Here is a 20016-nt window from a genome sequence, read left to right as displayed (position 1 = left end):
AAGCCTAGAGAACGCAAACATTTTGGCCGCAGAACTTGGACATTCCAACAGGACTCAGCACCATCGCACTCAGAAGAATGGTTATGAAATGAGGTTCCTCGCTTTATGTCCATCTCACAATGGCCACCAAAATCTGTCTGGAGTATTTTGGAAACAAGGTTGGCACTAAAAAATACCAAAATGTCGATCACCTGAAGCAAGCGCTTCGCCGGGAACGGGTCAAAATGCCACAGAGAAACATTCAGGCAGCGTGTGACGGTTTCATTGGTCGTTTGAAGGTCATAATTCGTGCCAAATGTGACCGATTCGAACAAATCTAAACATACTCTAAAATTTGATGCGATTTCCGATATTTTTTGCTTTTATTCAATAAAATTTAGAAACAACAAGTTAATAAGCAGGAATTTCGGCCGGGCCGAACTTTGAATACCCTCCACCATTTGGAACGAATTTGGAATTTTTCAAAAAATAAAATCCCTAAAAAAATTCTGTTAAAATTTTAAAAATACCGTTATATTGGGGTCTATACGACGTGGACCCCAACATACATAGCCATTGTTTGTCGTAAGCCATTACCATATTCAAATAAGAAACTTGAAATATACGGTGAATAATATAGCTAAAATCATAAAAATATCGTATATATGGAGGTACCGTTATATCGGAGCTGTGGGTAGACCTGGACCTGCATAGACAATTTTCTGTCACAGGCTATAGCATCCATTACGAACTTCAAATACGACAACTCAAACAATTTCGGTGGGTATTGTACCTAAACTCGTCAAAATACCGAATATTGGGAGGTACTGACAATTGCACAGACAATTTTCTGTCACAGACTGTAGTTCCAATTACGAACTCTAAATACGTAATTTGAAATAATTTCGGTGAATAATGACGCTAAAATCATCAAAAGGCCGAATATTGGGAGGTTCCGTTATATGGGGGCTATACGAAGACGTGAATCTACACAGATAAATTTCTGTCTTAGGCTGTAGTATCCATTTCTAACTTCAAATACTAAATTTGAAACAATTCCGGTGAATAATGTCGCTAAAATCATCAAAATACCGAATATTTGGAGATACCGTTATATGGGGGCTATATGAAAACGTGGACATACTTGGCCCATTTACGAACTTAACCTGCCTACTGGAAAAATAAACATGTGTGCAAAATTTTAGCCTTCTATCTCAATTCGTTCGAAAGATTGCGTGATTACAACAGACAGACGGACATCGCTAAATCGACTTAGAATTTTACGCTGATGAAGAATATATATACTTACTTGACATGAGTATTTCTAGGAGTTACAAACGGAATGACAAAGTTAATATACCTTCCATAGTATGGTGGAGGGTATAAAAATGTAAAAATTTGACTTCGTTGCGGTTTTTTATCTCATCCTGTAAACCCTCTCTGGCCATATGGCTAAAGGGATAAAAACCCTACATTGTAATTGTAAATGGGCTGAGAAGATGTTCGTGGATATACGACATCAAGAATAAATCAGCCTTTGTTTTATGTCTCTAAAATTACAATAGAATAGGTGAGCGACTCACACATCTTGGAATTTAATATTTCGTTTTTATACCCTCCACCATACATAGTATGGAGGGTATATTAAGTTCGTCATTCATCGAAATAATTATTTTAGACCCAAATAATTATAAATTCTAAGACGATTTAGCCATGTCCGTCCGCCTGTTCGTCTGTTGTAATCACGCTACAGTCCAAACGAATTAAGATAGGAAGCTAAAATTTTGCACAGATTCCTCTTTTGTCTGCAGGCAGATCAAGTTCGAAGATGGGCTATATTGCTCCACGATATCATATAGCCCCCATATAACGGTACCCCCCGATATTCGCTATTTTGATGATTTTAGCCACATTTTCTAATGGAATGGTCTGAAAATTCACACAACAAGTTCCTTGTGGGTACTTTATCCCTTGGAAGAGAATTGTCTATATAGGTCCACGATATCGTATAGTCCCCATATAACGATACCCCCCGATATTCGGTATTTTGATGATTTAACCCACATTTTTCAACGGAATTGTCTGAAAATCCACACAAGGAGTAGCTTGTGGGTACTTTATACCTATATAGGTCTACGATATCGTTAGCCCCCTATATAACGGTACCCTCGATATTCGATATTTTGATGAGTTTAGTTACATTTTTCAACGGAATTGTCTGAAATTGTACACAAGAGGTTTTTAGTTAGCAGTCTATCCCCCATATAACGGTACCCCCGATATTCGGTATTTTGATGATTTTAGCTATATTTTCCTACGGTATTGTCTGAAAATCCACACAAGGAGTTCTTTGTGAATACTTTACCCCCAGACATAGATTTGTCTATATAGGTCAACAATATCGTATATCCCCCCATATATCGGCATCTTCCGATATTAGACATTTTGAAGATTTTAAAAGAATTTTTAATGGATTTTATTTTTTGAAAATTTTCTAAATCGTTCCAAATGGTGTATGGTATATGGTGTATGGTAAATGGTGTAGGGTATTCAAAGTTCGGCCCGACCGAACTTACTGCTTTTTTACTTGCTATTTATTTTTTCGATACTTGTAACAAATTTAAAGTAGAATTGACTGCTTTCAAAAAGAAGATACTTTCCTCAAAAATAGGTCCTACAATCTATATTGAAATATACAAGTTTCTTGTAACTTAAATTCCCAAATTCTCAAAAGTTTTTCAAAGCTAACCTGAAAAACAATGAACATTTTCAAATGCACAGTCTGTCTGTGGGCCTAAGGCGATTATGTGGTTTGGTTTACCAAAGTAGCCACAACACCTTTAAATCTCTTTAAAGATTTGTTTCAAAAGAATTTCTAATTAAAAAACTCCAGTACTTCTTAAAGAAATGTATGTCGGCTTTGAAACCTTCACCGCAAAACTTTTTTTTCTTTTTTTTTTTTAAGTTTATATTTTATTAAAGTTTCCATTTCATTACAAAAAATTCACTTTCATATGAGAGAGCGTGTGTTTGTGCGTGACAATATTTCTCAGTAGAATGTGGTTTGAAAAATCTATCCCTTTTTCTTGTAGAATAGTTTTAAGCTACAATGATTACTTCAGAATAGTTCTAAGAAACCAGCTTGTTGTCCTCGGCTACTGCTTCGTCTCCTTGTCCTTATAACCATGTTGGAATTTCATGTTGTCCTTTTGTGCGTAACACGAACAACATATCTGGCACAAAAGAAATATAACAATTTCTTAAATAACGCTTTTCTCCCTTTTTATCCCTTCAATATTTGCTGTCGCACAAAGGTATATCTCGAAAAAAAGGATATGTGTTTCTTGAAATTCTTGGATAGCAGAAAATTATGTTATTGCCTTTTGACGATGGGCGAATACCACCACCACCACCATATCACGGAGATACGAGGGTGAAGGTGGGGGATTACATTTTGTTCTTCGTAGACAATGTTAAGTGGCATTTAACTGACAACCAATAAACAAAGCCCCGAATTGATGCCAACAACTGTGTGTGTGTGCGTGCGTTTTAGGCATTTCCAGTAAATTACAGAATATTCTGCTTACCCAACATCAATCATTCAAATATATGGAGATATATTTATTTGAATTATGAATATTGACGTGTATACCAATCAAATCAATTTGTTACATTTATTGAGTTCCATGTGTCAGTAGCCAAGTGGTAATCAAGACATGTTTCGGTGTCATTTTTTTGCTGTTGTCTGAAATGTTGTTTGTGACCGCTTGTCACACTCAATTGATATTCTTTCTTAGTCTGCACCGCTATGGGGAGAAGATTTTTTTAGATGTACAGAAAAATATATTTTTAAAGGGAGACAAGGCCAAAGAAGGATCCTGTACAGGGTTGTCCATATTCGACGGACCCTTTTTTAAAATCAAAGAAAAAAATAAAAATTTGGTGGTTGGCAATGTTAATCATTTAATTTATTCCAAGTAGATTTGTTTACATCAATTTTTGAATATGATATCTCTCAAATGGCCGCCTCTGGCGTTGATGATGTATTGTGCCCTTTTTGCTGCATTTTCCCTCGTTTTTGCCAACATTTCGGACGGAATAGCGGCTATTTCTTCACGAATGTTGTCTTTGAGCTCTTCTACGGTCCTTGGCTTGTTAACGTAAACCTTGACTTCAAATATCCCCACAAGAAGAAGTCAGGCGGCGTCAAATCGGGCGAACGCGGTGGCCTGTCCAAATCACCACTTTTCGACATCAAAGGGCCCGGAAACAAATTCTTCAGAAAATCGATTGTTATGCGACTTGTGTGCGGTGGAGCGCCATCTTGTTGAAACCAGAACTGCCTCATACGCTTTCGACGAATAATTGGCATTACAAAATTGGACATCATGTCGCGATAACGATCCTGATTGATGGTAACAGCATGGTCATTTTCATTTTGGATGAAAAATGGCCCAATGACCTTTTTCGCACTAACGCCGCACCAAACTGTGACTTTTTCGTCATGAAGAGGCACTTCTTGAATCTCCTGAGGATTTTTAGTGGCGTAAAAACGGCAATTTTGCTTATTTACGGTCCCCATTCAATGTGAAATGGGCTTCATCGGACATGATAATTTTGTTCCAAAATTGCTCGTCATCTTCGGCCATTTCGATGACTGCTGAGAACGGCGTTTTTGGGATGTTCTTGGGGACCTCTCAACACTGGCTCGTACTGCAGCAGTATTCTCGGCCGATCGCCTTGGTCGACTTTTATATGGCCTCTTCGGATTAGAAAGAGCCTTACCAGTCGAAAATTTTTCGTATAAACGCTTAATGGTGTTCTTAGAAGGCGCACTTCTCACATTTTTTAATGTTCTAAGTTTGAGTTTTCACAATTGACTTCTTGTAAATTGCAACTATTTCACAGCGCATGGCGTGTATTGGTTCATGGTAAAAATCTGCTTGGACTGACGCTTCAAACGCGGTATGTCATTAAGCGATGTAACATCTCTGTCAAAAGTTATGGCGTTGCCAGATGGGTCCGTCGAATATGGGCACAGGGTTGCCCATATAAAGTGTATTTAATATACAATCGATAATGGCTTAATAATATTAGTTAATATATTAAGCAGAGGAATGCCTATAAATATTAATTCAAATTTAGTTTATGCTTTTGTCCTAATGGCTACACAGAGAATACCAAGACTGTGGTGTATTAAGGGTATTATGTCTTTATGCATTTGTTTGTAACAGGGAGAAGGAACCGAGATAGACCTATAGTTACTTTTGAGGATCTTTATTGAATCACTTTCTGAGTCGATTTATGCATGTCAGTCCGTCTCTCTGTCCGTCCGTCCATCCATGTATTTTTGTAAAAAAAATGCAGGTTGCATTTATTATCCGATTGAGATGAATTTCTCCAAATATTGTTTGCTTGGCCCAAGGACGAAACCTATTGAAATTGGTAATAATCGGAACCGATTTAGATATTGCTCCCATATATATCTTCAACAGATTTCGGGTCAATTGTGCACTAATTGATATGACCAATATCAGTCGAAATGACCTGAATATTGGCACATCGGATCAAATTCAGTCTAGAAGCAAGTGCATCAAATTTGGTAAAACTCGGTACAGCTATAGCTATAGCTCCCATACATATAGGGTGAAATAAAAAAGGACTACAACAAAGCCATAATTTTTACATTTTTGTACCCTCCACCATACAACGGAGGGTATATTAACTTTGTCATTCCGTTTGTAACTCCTCGAAATACTCATGTCAGACCCAACAAAGTATATATATTCTTGATCAGCGTAAAATTATAAGTTAGCGATGTAGAAGGCTACAATTTTGCACACTTGTTTATTTTTCCAGTAGGCAGGTTAAGGTCGTAAATGGGCCATGTAGGTCCACGTTTTCATATACCCCCCATATAACGGTACCTCCCAATTTTCGGTATTTTGATGATTTTAGTGTCATTATTAATCGCAATTGTTTCGAATTACGTTATGGGAACTATAGTCTGTGACGGAAAATTGTCTATGCAGGTCCAGGTTTTCGTATAGGCCCCATATATCAGTACCTCCCTATATTCGGTATATTGACGATTTTAGGTACAATATTCACCGTTATTGTTTGAGGTGTCGTGTTTGAAGTTCGTAATGGATGCTACAGCCTGTGACAGAAAGTTGTCTATGCAGGTCCAGGTCATCGCACAGCTCCGATATAACGGTACCTCCCTATATACGATATTTTGATGATTTCAGCTACATTATTCACCGTTTATTTCAAGTTTCGAATTTGGTAATGACTTATGACAAACAATGCCTATGTAGGTCCACGTCGTATAGACCAAATATAGACGGCTATACTTGGCATTCTTAAAATTTTAACAGAATTTTTTAAGGATTTTATTTTTTGATAATTTCAAAATTCGTTCCAAATGGTGGAGGGTATTCAAAGTTCGGCCCGGCCGAACTTAGTGCTTTTTAACTTGTTCTTTTTGAATTTTATTGATTTATTGATTAATGTCGGAAATATCATCAAAAATTAGTTTAAGTTTAGATATGTTCGAATTGGTCCCCTTTGGCACGAATTATGGCCTTCAAGCGGCCAATGAAACCGTCACACGCTGCCCGAATGTTGCTCTGCGGTATTTTGGCCCATTCCCGGCGCAGCACTTGCTTGAGGTGATCGACAATGTGGTATTTTTTAGTGCCAACCTTGCTTTCCAAAATACTCCAGATACAATAGTTCAACGGATTGGCATGCGGAGATTTTGTGCGCTGGAAATGAAGCGAGGAACCGAGGTGGCGCGTGCTGAGTGCGTTGTTGCTGAGTCCTGTTGGAATGTCCAAGGTCTGCGACCAAAATGTTTGCTTGCCCAAGGCTTTAATCCAGAATATTTTCGCGATAATATTCGGCATTTATTCTGATGTCACGGTCGATAAATACGTGCGGAGAGCGATTATCGGCTGTTATGTCGGCCCTCAGCTATCACCATGGCCGGCGCTTGAGTTCTGGTGGCCAACCGAAGGTGCACATTTTCACCTGACCTCTTTGGCAAGTAAACACGATCATTTTGTTTGTTTACAAACTGCTGAACAAAGAATGTTTCCTCATCGGTGAAAGTCATCGGCATACATTCGGCAGTTCACCACTTTCGGCTAAGGGAAGCAACTCTTTAGCTCTTTTGAGTCTATTATCTCTCTGTTGCGGTGTAAGTTCTTGTACTTTTTGGAATTTCAATGGCTTCACTCTGAGCTCAATTTTCAAGATTTGCGTTCAGCTCACGAGCCATTTTTCGGCCACTGCGCGGGTTTTGATCAAGTCGCTTCTTTACTATTCGAACCATTTATTCTGATGTTTCTGTTTTCTTCCGCCCACTTCCTTGACGCTTCCAGTATCACGGTAACGAGCGATGGTACAAGACACAAAAGATTTATTCACATTTAAATGCTGGGATGCTCTAACGATAGCCATTTGGGGTTTTCCAGCCAAATACAAAGAAATCACACTATCACGCTTGAATTCCATCACGAATAACTTTTTTTCTGGAAAATTCTCACCAAAACCCTTTTCTACGCTTGTAAAGAATATAATGAACTGTCACTGGAATAATTTTAACAGCTGTCGGACGAGTGACTTAGAAATAACAACAGTCTGAAGTTAGTTGCAGTTTTTTTGATCTCACCCTGTATATCCGATATAGGGCCTATCGGCATCAATATTATTAATATCGGTCTACTCTAAACAAATTATGCATGTCCTAAAATGTCACATAGTTAAATTTCTATCACCCTAAAGCCAGATGGGTTAACCAACTCGTAAAACAATTGTTAATTACTGGTAGAGTAACTATTACATTTTGGCAGGTTACTTATGTGTGATGTGCAAAAAGAATTTCTTATCAGCAAAAACATTCGTTTCCATAGAAGATTTGAGTTATTTTTTAATTAAGTGATATATAAAATATTCAAAGAAATGTATCATCTTCTTTCATCCTTTTTTTGCAATGCAAAAATATATTTATAATCTTTATTACAGTACATTTTATTATTGTTATTTGATATTCTTATATTAAGTCCCTCTTTCCTTATTCACTTGATCATGTTTGAAAAATGTAACTATTCGAGGCAGAATATTGCATATGCATCGAATAAGGGAAGAACACACAAAGAAAAAAAATTACTTTACATGCATCCTGTCCACTTGGCATTCCTTTTATTTATGGATTCTTTTGTGCCATAATGCTGTTGGCACACAGAGATTGTTCGAATAAAAAGCAATCATTCAAGAATAATGCAAACAATTTCCTCTTCTCTGCAATGGAACTTTAAATCTTATGTAAAACTTCATTATGGTTCCTTTTCTGATGTGTGGGGTTTCGAGGGTAAGACAGTGAAACCCATCAACAGTGAATAGAGGCGCAGCATTGGAGCAATGTTAAGAGTTGGTTAATTTGATTTGTTGTTATAATTCTATAATATTTCATTGTAATTTTCAAACCACTTAGTGGTTTCACTGTTCCCTTAACTTGACCACCCATCCACCACCGTAAATAGCTCGCCAAGAAATTGCATTCCATTTTGCATTACATCTTAAATGTAAATCTATTTCCCATGACTTTGCTTTAATCCAATCCACAAGTATGTCGGATCTCCACCATGTTGCCGGGCATACAACAGAATGTCAAACATATATATGTATGTATTTTTTTCATCGTATTTGACCAACCAACATCAAGGCTGAGGGAACAAGGACACGAAACTGAAGGTTAGCTAAGTGAGTTGCTGTTGTGCTCTAATGCTGCTGCTTTTTTTCTTCGGCTTTATTTTCAAGTTCACATTACAAGCTAATGCAACAACTATAGCCATACTTTGTGAGTACACATGTACAAAGAACCTCTATGTGTGCAAAAATGCTAGCTTTGTTTTAAATTTGTTACAAATATTTGTAGTAATATATTTTTGCTAAGTCATTCAGTCAATTTGTGCGATAAGTACTAAAACCGATTGATTTTTGTTGTGTATCGTAAGAATCTTCATTACGAGGGCGATTCCACAACTACAAAAAAAACTTATAAAAACCAAGCATATGTCATTCACGAAATCACCATAACCTGCAAACACTGAATATAGGTTTGCATAGTCGGAGTCTAGGTATTTCGCTAAGGTCAGAGTCGTGAAAAACCTAAACTCCGAAAAATTTACTATTTTATGCCATCCTCCAAAGAAGTAAATTTGTTGAAATCAAGATAGAGGTTACAATTTTCAAGATAAATTAATAACATTTGACGTTGAAGTTTTAAGTATTCCTAAAATCGTTGGTATTGAAAATGGCCCACATTTAAATTTAGTCGCTGTAAAAGGTATCTCTTGACTTTCCTTCTCTCAAAAGTTGTGTACCATATTTTCAAAGAAATTATCTTAAATTTGGTAATTCAATTAATCAACGTAGGTACAATTTGTTAAGACGTTCTACTTGCGGCTGACATTTACCCGAAATTTCTTGAAGCTAAATAGCCAAAGATATTTTAAGTTTCGTTGCAGGCCCAAAAACTCTATTTTCCGATCTAATTACTTTATAAATCGATCATTTAAGCAAAAATGTATATCAAATAGAGTCAAATTTGTTTAAAAAAAAATCACTCCCATCAAAATCACTTGACAATCACTTTCCCAAATTATTGCGAAAGACGAAAGTGTCAATCAAACCTTCATTATATTAAGATCTAGCGAAAAGCCCACTTTTCTTTAGATTCATTCCAACATTTTGGGTTAGGACTTTTTGTACCCTAAACCCCCTCTGGTAGAGGAATTCTTTGGGTATTTGCTTGTAACATGGAAAGAAAACGAGATATACCCGTCTTGATTTTTGGGAATCCTCTTAGAATCACTTTCTGACTCGATTTATGGATGTCTATCCACCCGTCTATTTTCCCCTGTATTTTTGTGAAAAAGGACAGGTCGCAATTATTTCTTGATCGAGATGAAATATTGCACAAATCATCAACTCAATCAAAATTGAACATAAACGGTCAATATTTAGATAAAGCTTCTATATATACAGGGTGAGATAAAAAAACTGCAAAAAAGTCAAACGAAATAATTTTTACATTCTCTTTAAATGTTATTGAATAAAAGCAAAAAATGTCGGAAATAGCATCAAATTTTAAAATAACTTTTGATTGGTTCGAATTGGTCACCTTTGGCAAGAATTATGGCCTTCAAACAGGCAATGAAACCGTCACACGCTGTCCGAATGTTGCTCTGTGGTATTTTGGCCCATTCCCGGTGAAGCACTTGCTTGATGTGATCGACAATTTGGTATTTTTTAGTGCCAACCTTGCTTTCCAAAATACTCCAGACACAATAGTCCAAAGTATTGGTATCCGGAGATTTTGGTGGCCAATGTGCTGTGAAAATGAAGTGAGGATCCTCAGTGCGATGGTGCAGTCCTGTTGGAATGCCAAAATGCGTGCTTAAGGCTTTAATACACCCTCCAGAATATTTTCGCGATAATATTCAGCATTTATTCTGATGCTACGGTCGATTAATACGAGCGAGCATCGGCTGTTATGACAGCCCATACCATCACCATGGTGGCCAACCGAAGGTGCACATTTTCAGCTGACCTCTTTGGCAAGTAAACACGATCATTTTGTTTGTTTACAAACTGCTGGACAACGAATGTTTTCTCATCGGAGAAAACCAAATTCGGCAGTTTACCACTTTCGGCCAAGCGAAACAACTCTTTAGCTCTTTTGAATCGATTTTCTTTCTGTTGCGGTGTAATTTCTTGCACTTTTTGGAAATTAAAAATTTTCAATATTTGCTGAATGGAATATTGCGATATGCTCAGGTCACGAGCCATTTTCGGCCACTACGACGCGGGTTTCGATCAAGACGCTTCTTTACTTTTCGAATCATTTCTGTTGATGTTTTCGTTTTCTTCCGTCCACCTTCTTGACGTCGCGCTACGCCGCCAGTATCACGGTACGGAGCAATGGTACGAGACACAAAAGATTTATTCACATTTTAATGCTGGAGTGCTCTAATGATACCCACTTGTGGTTTTCCAGCGAAATATAAAGAAATCACACCATCTCGCTTGAATTCCATCACAAATAACTTTTTTTCTTGAAAATTCTCACCAAACACCAAAAATGCTTTTGTACGCTTGTAAACAATATAGTGAGCTGTCACTGGAATAATTTTAACAGCTGTCGGACGAGTGGCTTAGAAATGACAGCAGTCTGAAGGTGGTTGAATTTTTTTCGTCTTTCCTGTATATATCTTCATCCGGTTTATCTTTTCTGTGCACCAAATATGTAATATAAGCCCCAATAGTATGGGATCTGCCACGTTCCCACAAGTTGTGCCTAGAAGGAGGTAGGCTAAATTTAGTGAAAATCGGTTCAGATATAGCCATAGCTTCCATATATATATTGTTCAACCCATTTTTTACTTTTGCCCTTACACCCCGGAACATCCATAACAACGATATTTAGAAAAAAATATATTAGATACACCACAAACATAAATTTACAAATTTTTTCGAGATCTGTTCAAATTTAGATATAGCTTCCCTACATATTTTTAGCTGATTTTAAGTTTTTGTGCACCAAATGGTTAGTATTAGCCCACATGTGGTGGATTTTAGTATATTCATCCTAGAAACAGGTATTTTAAATTCGGTTCAGATATACATTTAGCTCTCATACATATGTGTCATACGATTTGGCGTTAAGTCACCCACATTCGTAATATGTACTTTTAAAGAATGATATATGATTCCAGATATCTCCTACAGCTCAGAAATACCTCTGTCAATTTTTTTAAAAGATCATTGTTCGCAAAATATGTATTTTAAGCCCAAATTAGATGGATTTTTGCACATTCATCCGAATTTTTCTAATTGGTTAAAATCGGTTCCCATATATTCATCTTGAAGTCATATCATGCGCTCCATAGCAATGTTATTTGGCGTGAGAGGTACAAATGCCTCCGCCAGTGTGTAGCTCTACTAAAAATGACTACTACTGGCTAGTATAATAATATGAATAATTTGTTCAGTTTGATTTTCTGTATAGTTCGGTTCGGATTTCGTCAAAGAGGCACATTTAGGTTGTATCAAATGACATATACTCCAGGCAAATACTATATAGCCCTGCGGAACATTTAAAAAATTCATCATTATGCTGTTTTAGTAGTGAACTAGATACTCGTTGACATGCACATCTGTAATGCAGGTTATCAAAAAGAATATATTGTTCGTTTATTTTCTTCTCTAGAATAAAAAATAAAGCATGTACAGAATATGTGTCCTTTGGGAGTTACATTTTAAATTTTCTCTTCCAGATTTCGTCTTCGTAAGCGTGAATAGATCTTTTTTCTTGGCAATCACGTACAATATGCACAAAGAATATGAACATACTTATACTTGTGTTAAAGGGATGTTGAACTGTTATTAATTTGAAATGTTCTCCCAACAGGTTAGTTCATTTCACTTTAATTTGTTTTCTGCAACTCTGCACAATCAGGGCTTCCTTTGCTATGAACAGTGGCCAACAATCATAAATTTGAGAATATGGGGGGGCGAAAGAACATGTGTGGGGAAATAGCATGTAAATGAGTTCAGTATTTGTCCATGTGGGCTATATTGACTACATCCTTTACTCTATGCGAGATTTGCGATAATTTTTAGAAAATGTTTAAAAATGGGTGAGTTACCAGATATAGCGGATTGAAGAATTGAATACTTTAATCCACAATATGTGGAACCTCACTCATTTCACTCTTCATCTAATACAGATAAAAACATTGGCATGGGCTCAATTACAAGAAAATGTAACATTTATATCCAATTTTATGCGAAATAATCTTGAGCCCTATGTGGGAGAGGTACCAGAAAAAATGATCCGACTTTTACCATCTTTATAACAGATCTTGTGTTGATGGACATTTTAAGATGAGCCAAGTCTGAATGGAATCGAATGTTAATTTCGCGTTTTATGAGCTTCATGGATATTCCATATTTTTACCCTTTGTGGGGAAGGTACCAGAAGAAGTGGACCGATATATCCCATCTTCAAAGCAGATCTTGTGCTAGTAAAAATAATGATATGTGTGAAATTTGAGGAGAGTCTGATTCTTATTACGAATTTATGCTCGTTTTGATTATTTAAAATGTTGGCCTTTTGTGGGGAAGGTACTAGAAGGAATGATCCGATCTCTACCATCTTTTTAAAAGATCTTGTGTTGATAGAAATATTGAGTTTTGCCAAGTTTGAATGGAATTGGATGTTAATTTCGCATTTTATGGGATATTTAAAATTTTAACCCTTTGTGGGGAGGTACCAGCAGAAGTGGAGAGATGGGTATATCCATCTCCACATCAGACCTTGGGTTGGTAAAAATATTGTGATATGCGTTTTTGAGGATAATCAGAATCTTATGTCACATTTTATTAGAGTTATAATTATTCAAAATTATGACCCTTTGTGGAGTGGACCAATATTTTCAATTTTCGTACCTAACCTAGTACTGATGCAAATATTATGATTTTCAAAGTTTAAGCAAATCGGATTATGCTTTTTCTTTCTGTGTAGTAAACTATTTTTTGAAAATTTCGTCCTTTTGTGGGGTAGGACCGATATTTTGTATCTTCAAACCAAACTTTGGGTTTATAAAAATATTGTTATGTGTGATATTTGAAGATAACCGGATTCTCAGGTCACATTTTATTAGAGTTATCATTTTTCAAAATTTTGACCCTTAGTGGAGAAGGGAATTAATAGAATGGACATTTTCGCACCTGACTTAGTACTGATGCAAATTTTGGGATTAGCTTTTGAAAATTTCGTCCTTTTGTTGGTAGGTACCGAAGTAGTGGACCGATATTGCCCATTTCCGAGCACGATCTAAGTTTGATAATAATATTACGATGTACCAAGTTTGGGCCAAATCGTATACTTCTTTCGAGAGATATCGTGCGCATCAGCCAGACAGACAGACGGACGGACATCGCTAGATTGACTTCTAATGTCCTCAAACGGATTTGTTCCAAAGATATCTAGTGTCTTAAACCGATATTTCAATGGGGCACGTATCAAATAGCCATATGGCTGAGGGTATAAAAATTCTTTATTCTTTCTTTATTTTGATGGAATACACGGAGTAAAAAATTCTTACAGCAAGAGAAGACTATATCTCAAATTAAATTTTGTGTCGTTATTAAATTGGCCTTGATTCTGAGCCCATGCACATATATAAATTTTCAAATTTTTATAAATTACTACTTACATAAAATTGTATTCCACTGTTCATTACTTTTTACATCCTTCTTGTCTGACTCTGATGGCAGCGGATGTAAGTGGGTGTCTGCATATTTTCTTCTACACGCCCACTTGTTTACATTTACATTTGATTGCGGTTTCTTAACATTGGTTGGGTTATTTGTTTGTCTGACTGTCTGTCTGTCTTTAAAAAAATCTTAAAATGGAAGATTTTTATAAGATTTCATCATCTGTGTAATTAAATTGAATGTTTTCTTCGGCCAAGTTGAACGTTGCATTAAATTTGATTGTCGGTCATAAATTGAATTTAAATGTTACAAATTTAATTTAATCAACTCATCTCTTGTTGGCCTTGTTGGGTTTTATTTTATTTATTCAAGTGATGGAGGGGTTATCAGCATAAAAATGTCAATATTGAAGTAATTTTTTATATTTTGAGAAAGTTCAATGAGATTACACCGTATAAAGTGTTTAACCCTTAAATCATAGAATATGAAATTATAATTTTAACAATCATTTCTTAAAAATTAATTATGGATTGCCTTTTGTTCCATTTATTATCAGACTGTGCATAATGAACCCATATAGTCATTTGAAGGTTACCGCAAACTGCTGCAATTATTCATTTGATTCTAGTCGACTATAAAGGGGATGTCATTATTTATAAATGCCTTAAAAGGTAATTAAATTTAATATCAATTTTCCCCTTTCCCCTTTCCTCTTTCCATTTGCAGATTTTATTGAATGGCAATACTAATTCGTATTCTTGGCACATGGCTTAAATGTAAGCAAAACGGTAAGTTATACAATTTATTATTTAACATTAAAATATGTAAATTAGTTAGAATTCAATTAAATTAATTTCGAATTTAATAAACTTTTATGTAACTATTCGCATAATCAAATTTTTATTATTGAGAAATTAAAATTAAATTACACAAGTATTACATGCAAATTAGGTAAAGTTGATTTTCAATCTTTTCTTAACCATGCAAGACTGCCGTTGTCATACGTCAGTATAAAGATGATATTATGGATTGATGAATTACTTGTTGTCCTAAAGAAATCAAAGAATAAATAATACACATTGAAATTATTGACGGAAGTCTCGTCATAGGGAGGTATAATGTATTTTTTTGAGAGGAGTTACTCTAACAACAAGGAGCCCGAATTTGGACTTTGGGATGACAACCTTCAAAATAACAAAAATCAGTTGCTACCGTTGTGTGGTAGCCCCAGTAGCTGGCAAGTGGATCTATATTGAATATTGTATGCGAGAAACTGAGATATCGACCTACAGTCGATTTGGATATTGGGTCAATAACCTCTAAGGTGTAAAAAAGTAAAAAAGCAGCTAAGTTCGTACGGGCCGAACGTTTAATAATCTCAACCATTATTTGGAGGCAATTCGAAGACGAGAACCCTCATAAGTTATAGGCTGTAGTACCGATTACGAACTTTAAAACGAAATTTGAAACAATTCCGGTGAGAAGTGTCGCTTATATCATCAAAATATGGAATAAAGTTAGGTACCCTTATATGTGGGTTATACGAAGTCGTTGACCTGCATATCTATCGTTCTCAATTCGTTCGAAAGATAGCGTGATTACAACAGACATACGGACATTGCTAAATCGACTTAGAATTTTCCACTTTGCTGGGGCTAGGACAAACGGAATGACAAAGTTAATATACCCTGAATAATATGGTGTAGGGTATGAAAGAATAGGTGATTTTAAAAATTCCGAATATCAGGTGTTACAGTTATATGGGGCTATACATGAACGTCAAACTTAACAATCAAGTATCTGTCGTTAACGAACTCCAAGCACAAAGTTTAAGATTATTCTGTTGAAAAAATTAGCTAAAATCATCAAAACACCCATATACACACTTCGCTGCAAGAATGTTACCTATATACTGGGAACACACTTTCTCCGGATACCAATCCGTTGGATTATTGTGTATGGAGTATTTTGGAGAGCAAGGTTGGCACTAAAAATACCAAAGTGTCGATCACCTCAAGCAAGTGCTTCCCCGCGAATGGACAAACTATCCCAGAGCAAGATTCGGGCAGCGTGTGACGGTTTCATTGGATGTTGGGAGGCCATAATTCGTGCCAAAGGTGAACAATTCGAACAAATCTAAACTTATTCTAAAATTTGCTGCTATTTCCGACATTCAATAATATTAAAAAATGTAAAAATTATGGCGTTTGACTTTGTTGCAGTTTTTTTATCTCACCTTGTATTTTTGTAAAAATTCTAAAATTGTTAGAATAAAATCTACAATTTTTGGCGTAAGAGCATATAAAGTGAAAGACTTTTATAAAATCACGAACCACTTAATAGCCAAATTTGAAATCTCAACATAACGTAATGTGGCCTCATACTTGACTCCATCAGAGAGGCCGAGAGACAGATGGATTGACATGACAGAATCGACCTAGCCTATTATTTGGATCAATAACATATCATGACCGTACTTTTAGGTTAAGTTGTTTTCATCGGGCTGATACATAGTTTTTGAGGTCTCAGACAAATATATTAAGGCGTTAAAAACTAAATAACATCTCTTAAGTCCGGGTGTATATTCAATTCTGGCTTATATTTAGAAATATTTTCCTTAATTACTAATAAAACTAATATCAGTTATTAGATTTAAAAAGGGAAATGAAAGAACAAGCAGCCATGTAGCTTGTTTTTTTCCATTTAAGTGGTCGTAAGTACCTATTGTCGCATTGATATCTGTGTGTCTGGGTTATGGCCTTTAATATTATCGTATAAGATAGCGCACAATACACATACTGTATTTTATATCAGCTGAAAATTAATAATTTTCTAATATTGTTAGATTTTCCCAGCGCCTGACCTGCACTCAAAAGTATGTACAAAGTTTATTATTTTTTTTCGAAATGAAACTTCCAATTAGCAACATATCAAAATAAAGTTTTATAGTTATATTTTTCTATTCTAATGAAAATTCTGAGAAACTAATGGGGTTGTCTTAGTTCTGTTCAAATACTTTTTAATTAACCTTTTTTTGTATTTCTATATAATCACAAAGTTGAAATTTCAACAACAGAATTTGGATAAAACCAAACTTTTTTTGCAGCACTATATATGAATATTTCCAACAATTTTGTATGTTGTTTTGCCATTTCTCATGAAAAGATTTCTTTCACATGCTTTGTTCAAATCCTTTCAGTTTTATTTTTAATTGAATTGACATTTACGGCATTCTGAAAGAATAACATGAAAATTGAGTTTTAGTAATAATAGTCAACATTTGGTTAAAATTTTAGAATTACAGTGCAATGTTATGTTTTCTGGGAGTATAATTACATTTTGTGGTATTAATTTCAATTACAGGGAAATTAATTTAATTGATTGTATAGCCTATAAAATATTTGATAAGATTCAAGCGATCGCAAAAACGGAGTTAGGTTAAGATTTAAACCAAAATATGGAATATAACCAAATCTTTGGTGATTTAACTTCCATAAATTGACATTATCATAGATTATGAAAATAAAAAAGTAAAAAAGCAGCTATATTAGGCCCGGCCAAACATTTAATGCTCTTCATAATTTTGAAGGATCTTGAATAATTTAAAAAAACAAACCCTGAAAAATACCACTTAAATAAAAACCTTTATACGGGGGCTATACTAAGACGTGGGCCTGCATACGTCGTTTTTTGTCATAGGCTGTAGTACCGATTCCGAACTTCAAATAAAAAACTTAAAACAATTCCTTGAAATGTCACGAATATCATCGCATTTGAAACAATTCCGGTGAATAATGTTGCTAATATTATGAAAATACAGAATGTATGTGGACTATACGAAGACGTGGACCTACATAGACAATTTTCCGTCATGGGTTGTAGTACTCATTACGAGCTTCAAACATTAAATACAAAATTTAAAACAATTCCTGTCAAAAATGTCGCTAAAATTAACAAAGTCCCGAATATCGGAGGGTACATATATATAGCTATAGTGCCATAGTTGTGGACCTATATAGACAATTCTCTTACAGGGATAAAGTACTCAGAAGGAACTCCTTGTGTGGATTTTCAGACAATTCCATAGAAAAAGGGGCTAAAGTCATCAGAGTACCAAATATCTGAAGGTACCGTTATATAACGGATAGACGATATGGTGGACCTATAAAGGTTGAGATAAAAAAAACTGTAACAAAGTTAAACGCCATCATTTTTAATTTTTTTAAATTTTAATGAACGAAAGCATAAAATGTCGGAAATAGCATAAAATCTTAGAATAAATTTAGATTTTTTCGAATTGGTCACCTTTGGCATGGAATCACGTCCAATGAAACCGTCACACTCTGCCCGAATGTTGTCCTGTGGTATTTTGGCTCATTCCCGGCAATCTTGCTTGAGGTGATCGCCACTTTAGTATTTTCTAGTGCCAACCTTGCTTTCCAAAATACTCCAGACACAATAGTCCATCGTATTAGTATCCGGAGATTTTGGTGGCCTTTGTGCGCTGGAAATGAAGCGAGGAACCTCATTTTGTAAGTATTCTTGGGTGGCGCGTGCTGAGTGCGATAATATTCGGCATTTTTTCTGATGTCACGGTTGATTAATACGAGCGGAGAGAGACCATCGACTGTTATGGCGGCCCACACCATCACCATGGCCGGCGCCTGAGTTCTGGTGGCCAACCAAAGTGCGCATTTTCAGCTGACCTCTTTGGCAAGTAAACACGATCATTTTGTTTGTTTACAAACTGCTGGACAACGAATGTTTTCTCATCGGAGAAAACCAAATTCGGCAGTTCACCACTTTCGGCCAAGGGGAGCAACTCTTTTGAGTCTATTTTCTTTCTGTTGCGAAAGTTCTTGTTGAAAGTTCTTGCACTTTTTGGAATTTTAACGGCTTTACCCCGAGCTCATTTTTCAATATTTGCCGAATGGAATATTGCGATATGTTCAACTTACTAGCAATTTTTCGACCACTGCGACGTGGGTTTCGATCAAGTCGCTTTTTTACTTTTCGAACTATTTCTACTAATGTTGCAGGTTTCTTCCGCCCAATTGCCATGACGTCGGGCTACGCTACCAATATCACGGTAACGACAGATGGTACGAGACTCAAAAGATTTATTCACATTTAAATGCTGAAGTGCTCTAACGGTGGAAGACCACTTGTGGTCTTCCAATCAAATATAAAGAAATCACACTATCACGCTTGAATTCCATCACAAATAACTTTTATCTGGAAAATTCTCTACAAAATGCTTTTCTATGCTTGTAAACAATATAATGAGCTACAACTGGAATAATTTTAACAGCTGACGGACGAGTGGATTTGAAATGACAGCAGTCTGAAGTTGGCTGCAGTTTTTTCATCTCACCCTGTAATTTAAAGATATATTTTTTTAAAGTGTGTAACACCATCTGACTTCATAAAATCTTACCTTATAATTATATCTTAAGCAAGAGTGTTTATTTATATTCCTTTTTTATTGCGTCTTAAAAACGGTAGATAACTGCGTATTTCCTAGGCAAATATATATATTAATGAGGTTTTTCTTACGCATCATTTAAGTTAAATAATATTTGTCAATTAATCTACTTCAAAGCAATTTCGAAACACCAGTAATACAATATTTCCTCAAAGAGAGAGAGTATCACATATTAGAGTGCGAACATTTACATATTTAGCGAACTGTTAAATTCCCCAAACACATTGAGGCCCATAATCCCCGCACAAACACACACCACC

General features: G+C 35.7%; 1 protein-coding gene across 1 annotated transcript in view; it reads left to right on the top strand.

Annotated features, from left to right (window-relative positions):
• The window catches only part of LOC101887557 (mastermind-like domain-containing protein 1), a 285577-nt gene that overhangs the window by 99350 nt on the left and 166211 nt on the right, over positions 1-20016 (top strand). Inside the window, exon 5 of the mRNA XM_059121464.1 lies at positions 14998-15059. The gene's annotated coding sequence lies outside the window, so the exon portion shown is untranslated. The remainder of the gene's footprint in view (positions 1-14997; positions 15060-20016) is intronic.

Source organism: Musca domestica, unplaced genomic scaffold (genome assembly GCF_030504385.1).
Source record: "Musca domestica strain aabys unplaced genomic scaffold, Musca_domestica.polishedcontigs.V.1.1 2, whole genome shotgun sequence".
Lineage (NCBI taxonomy): Eukaryota > Metazoa > Arthropoda > Insecta > Diptera > Muscidae > Musca > Musca domestica.
Note: the sequence above shows the minus strand (reverse complement) of the source record. Positions and strands in the feature narration are given on the sequence as shown.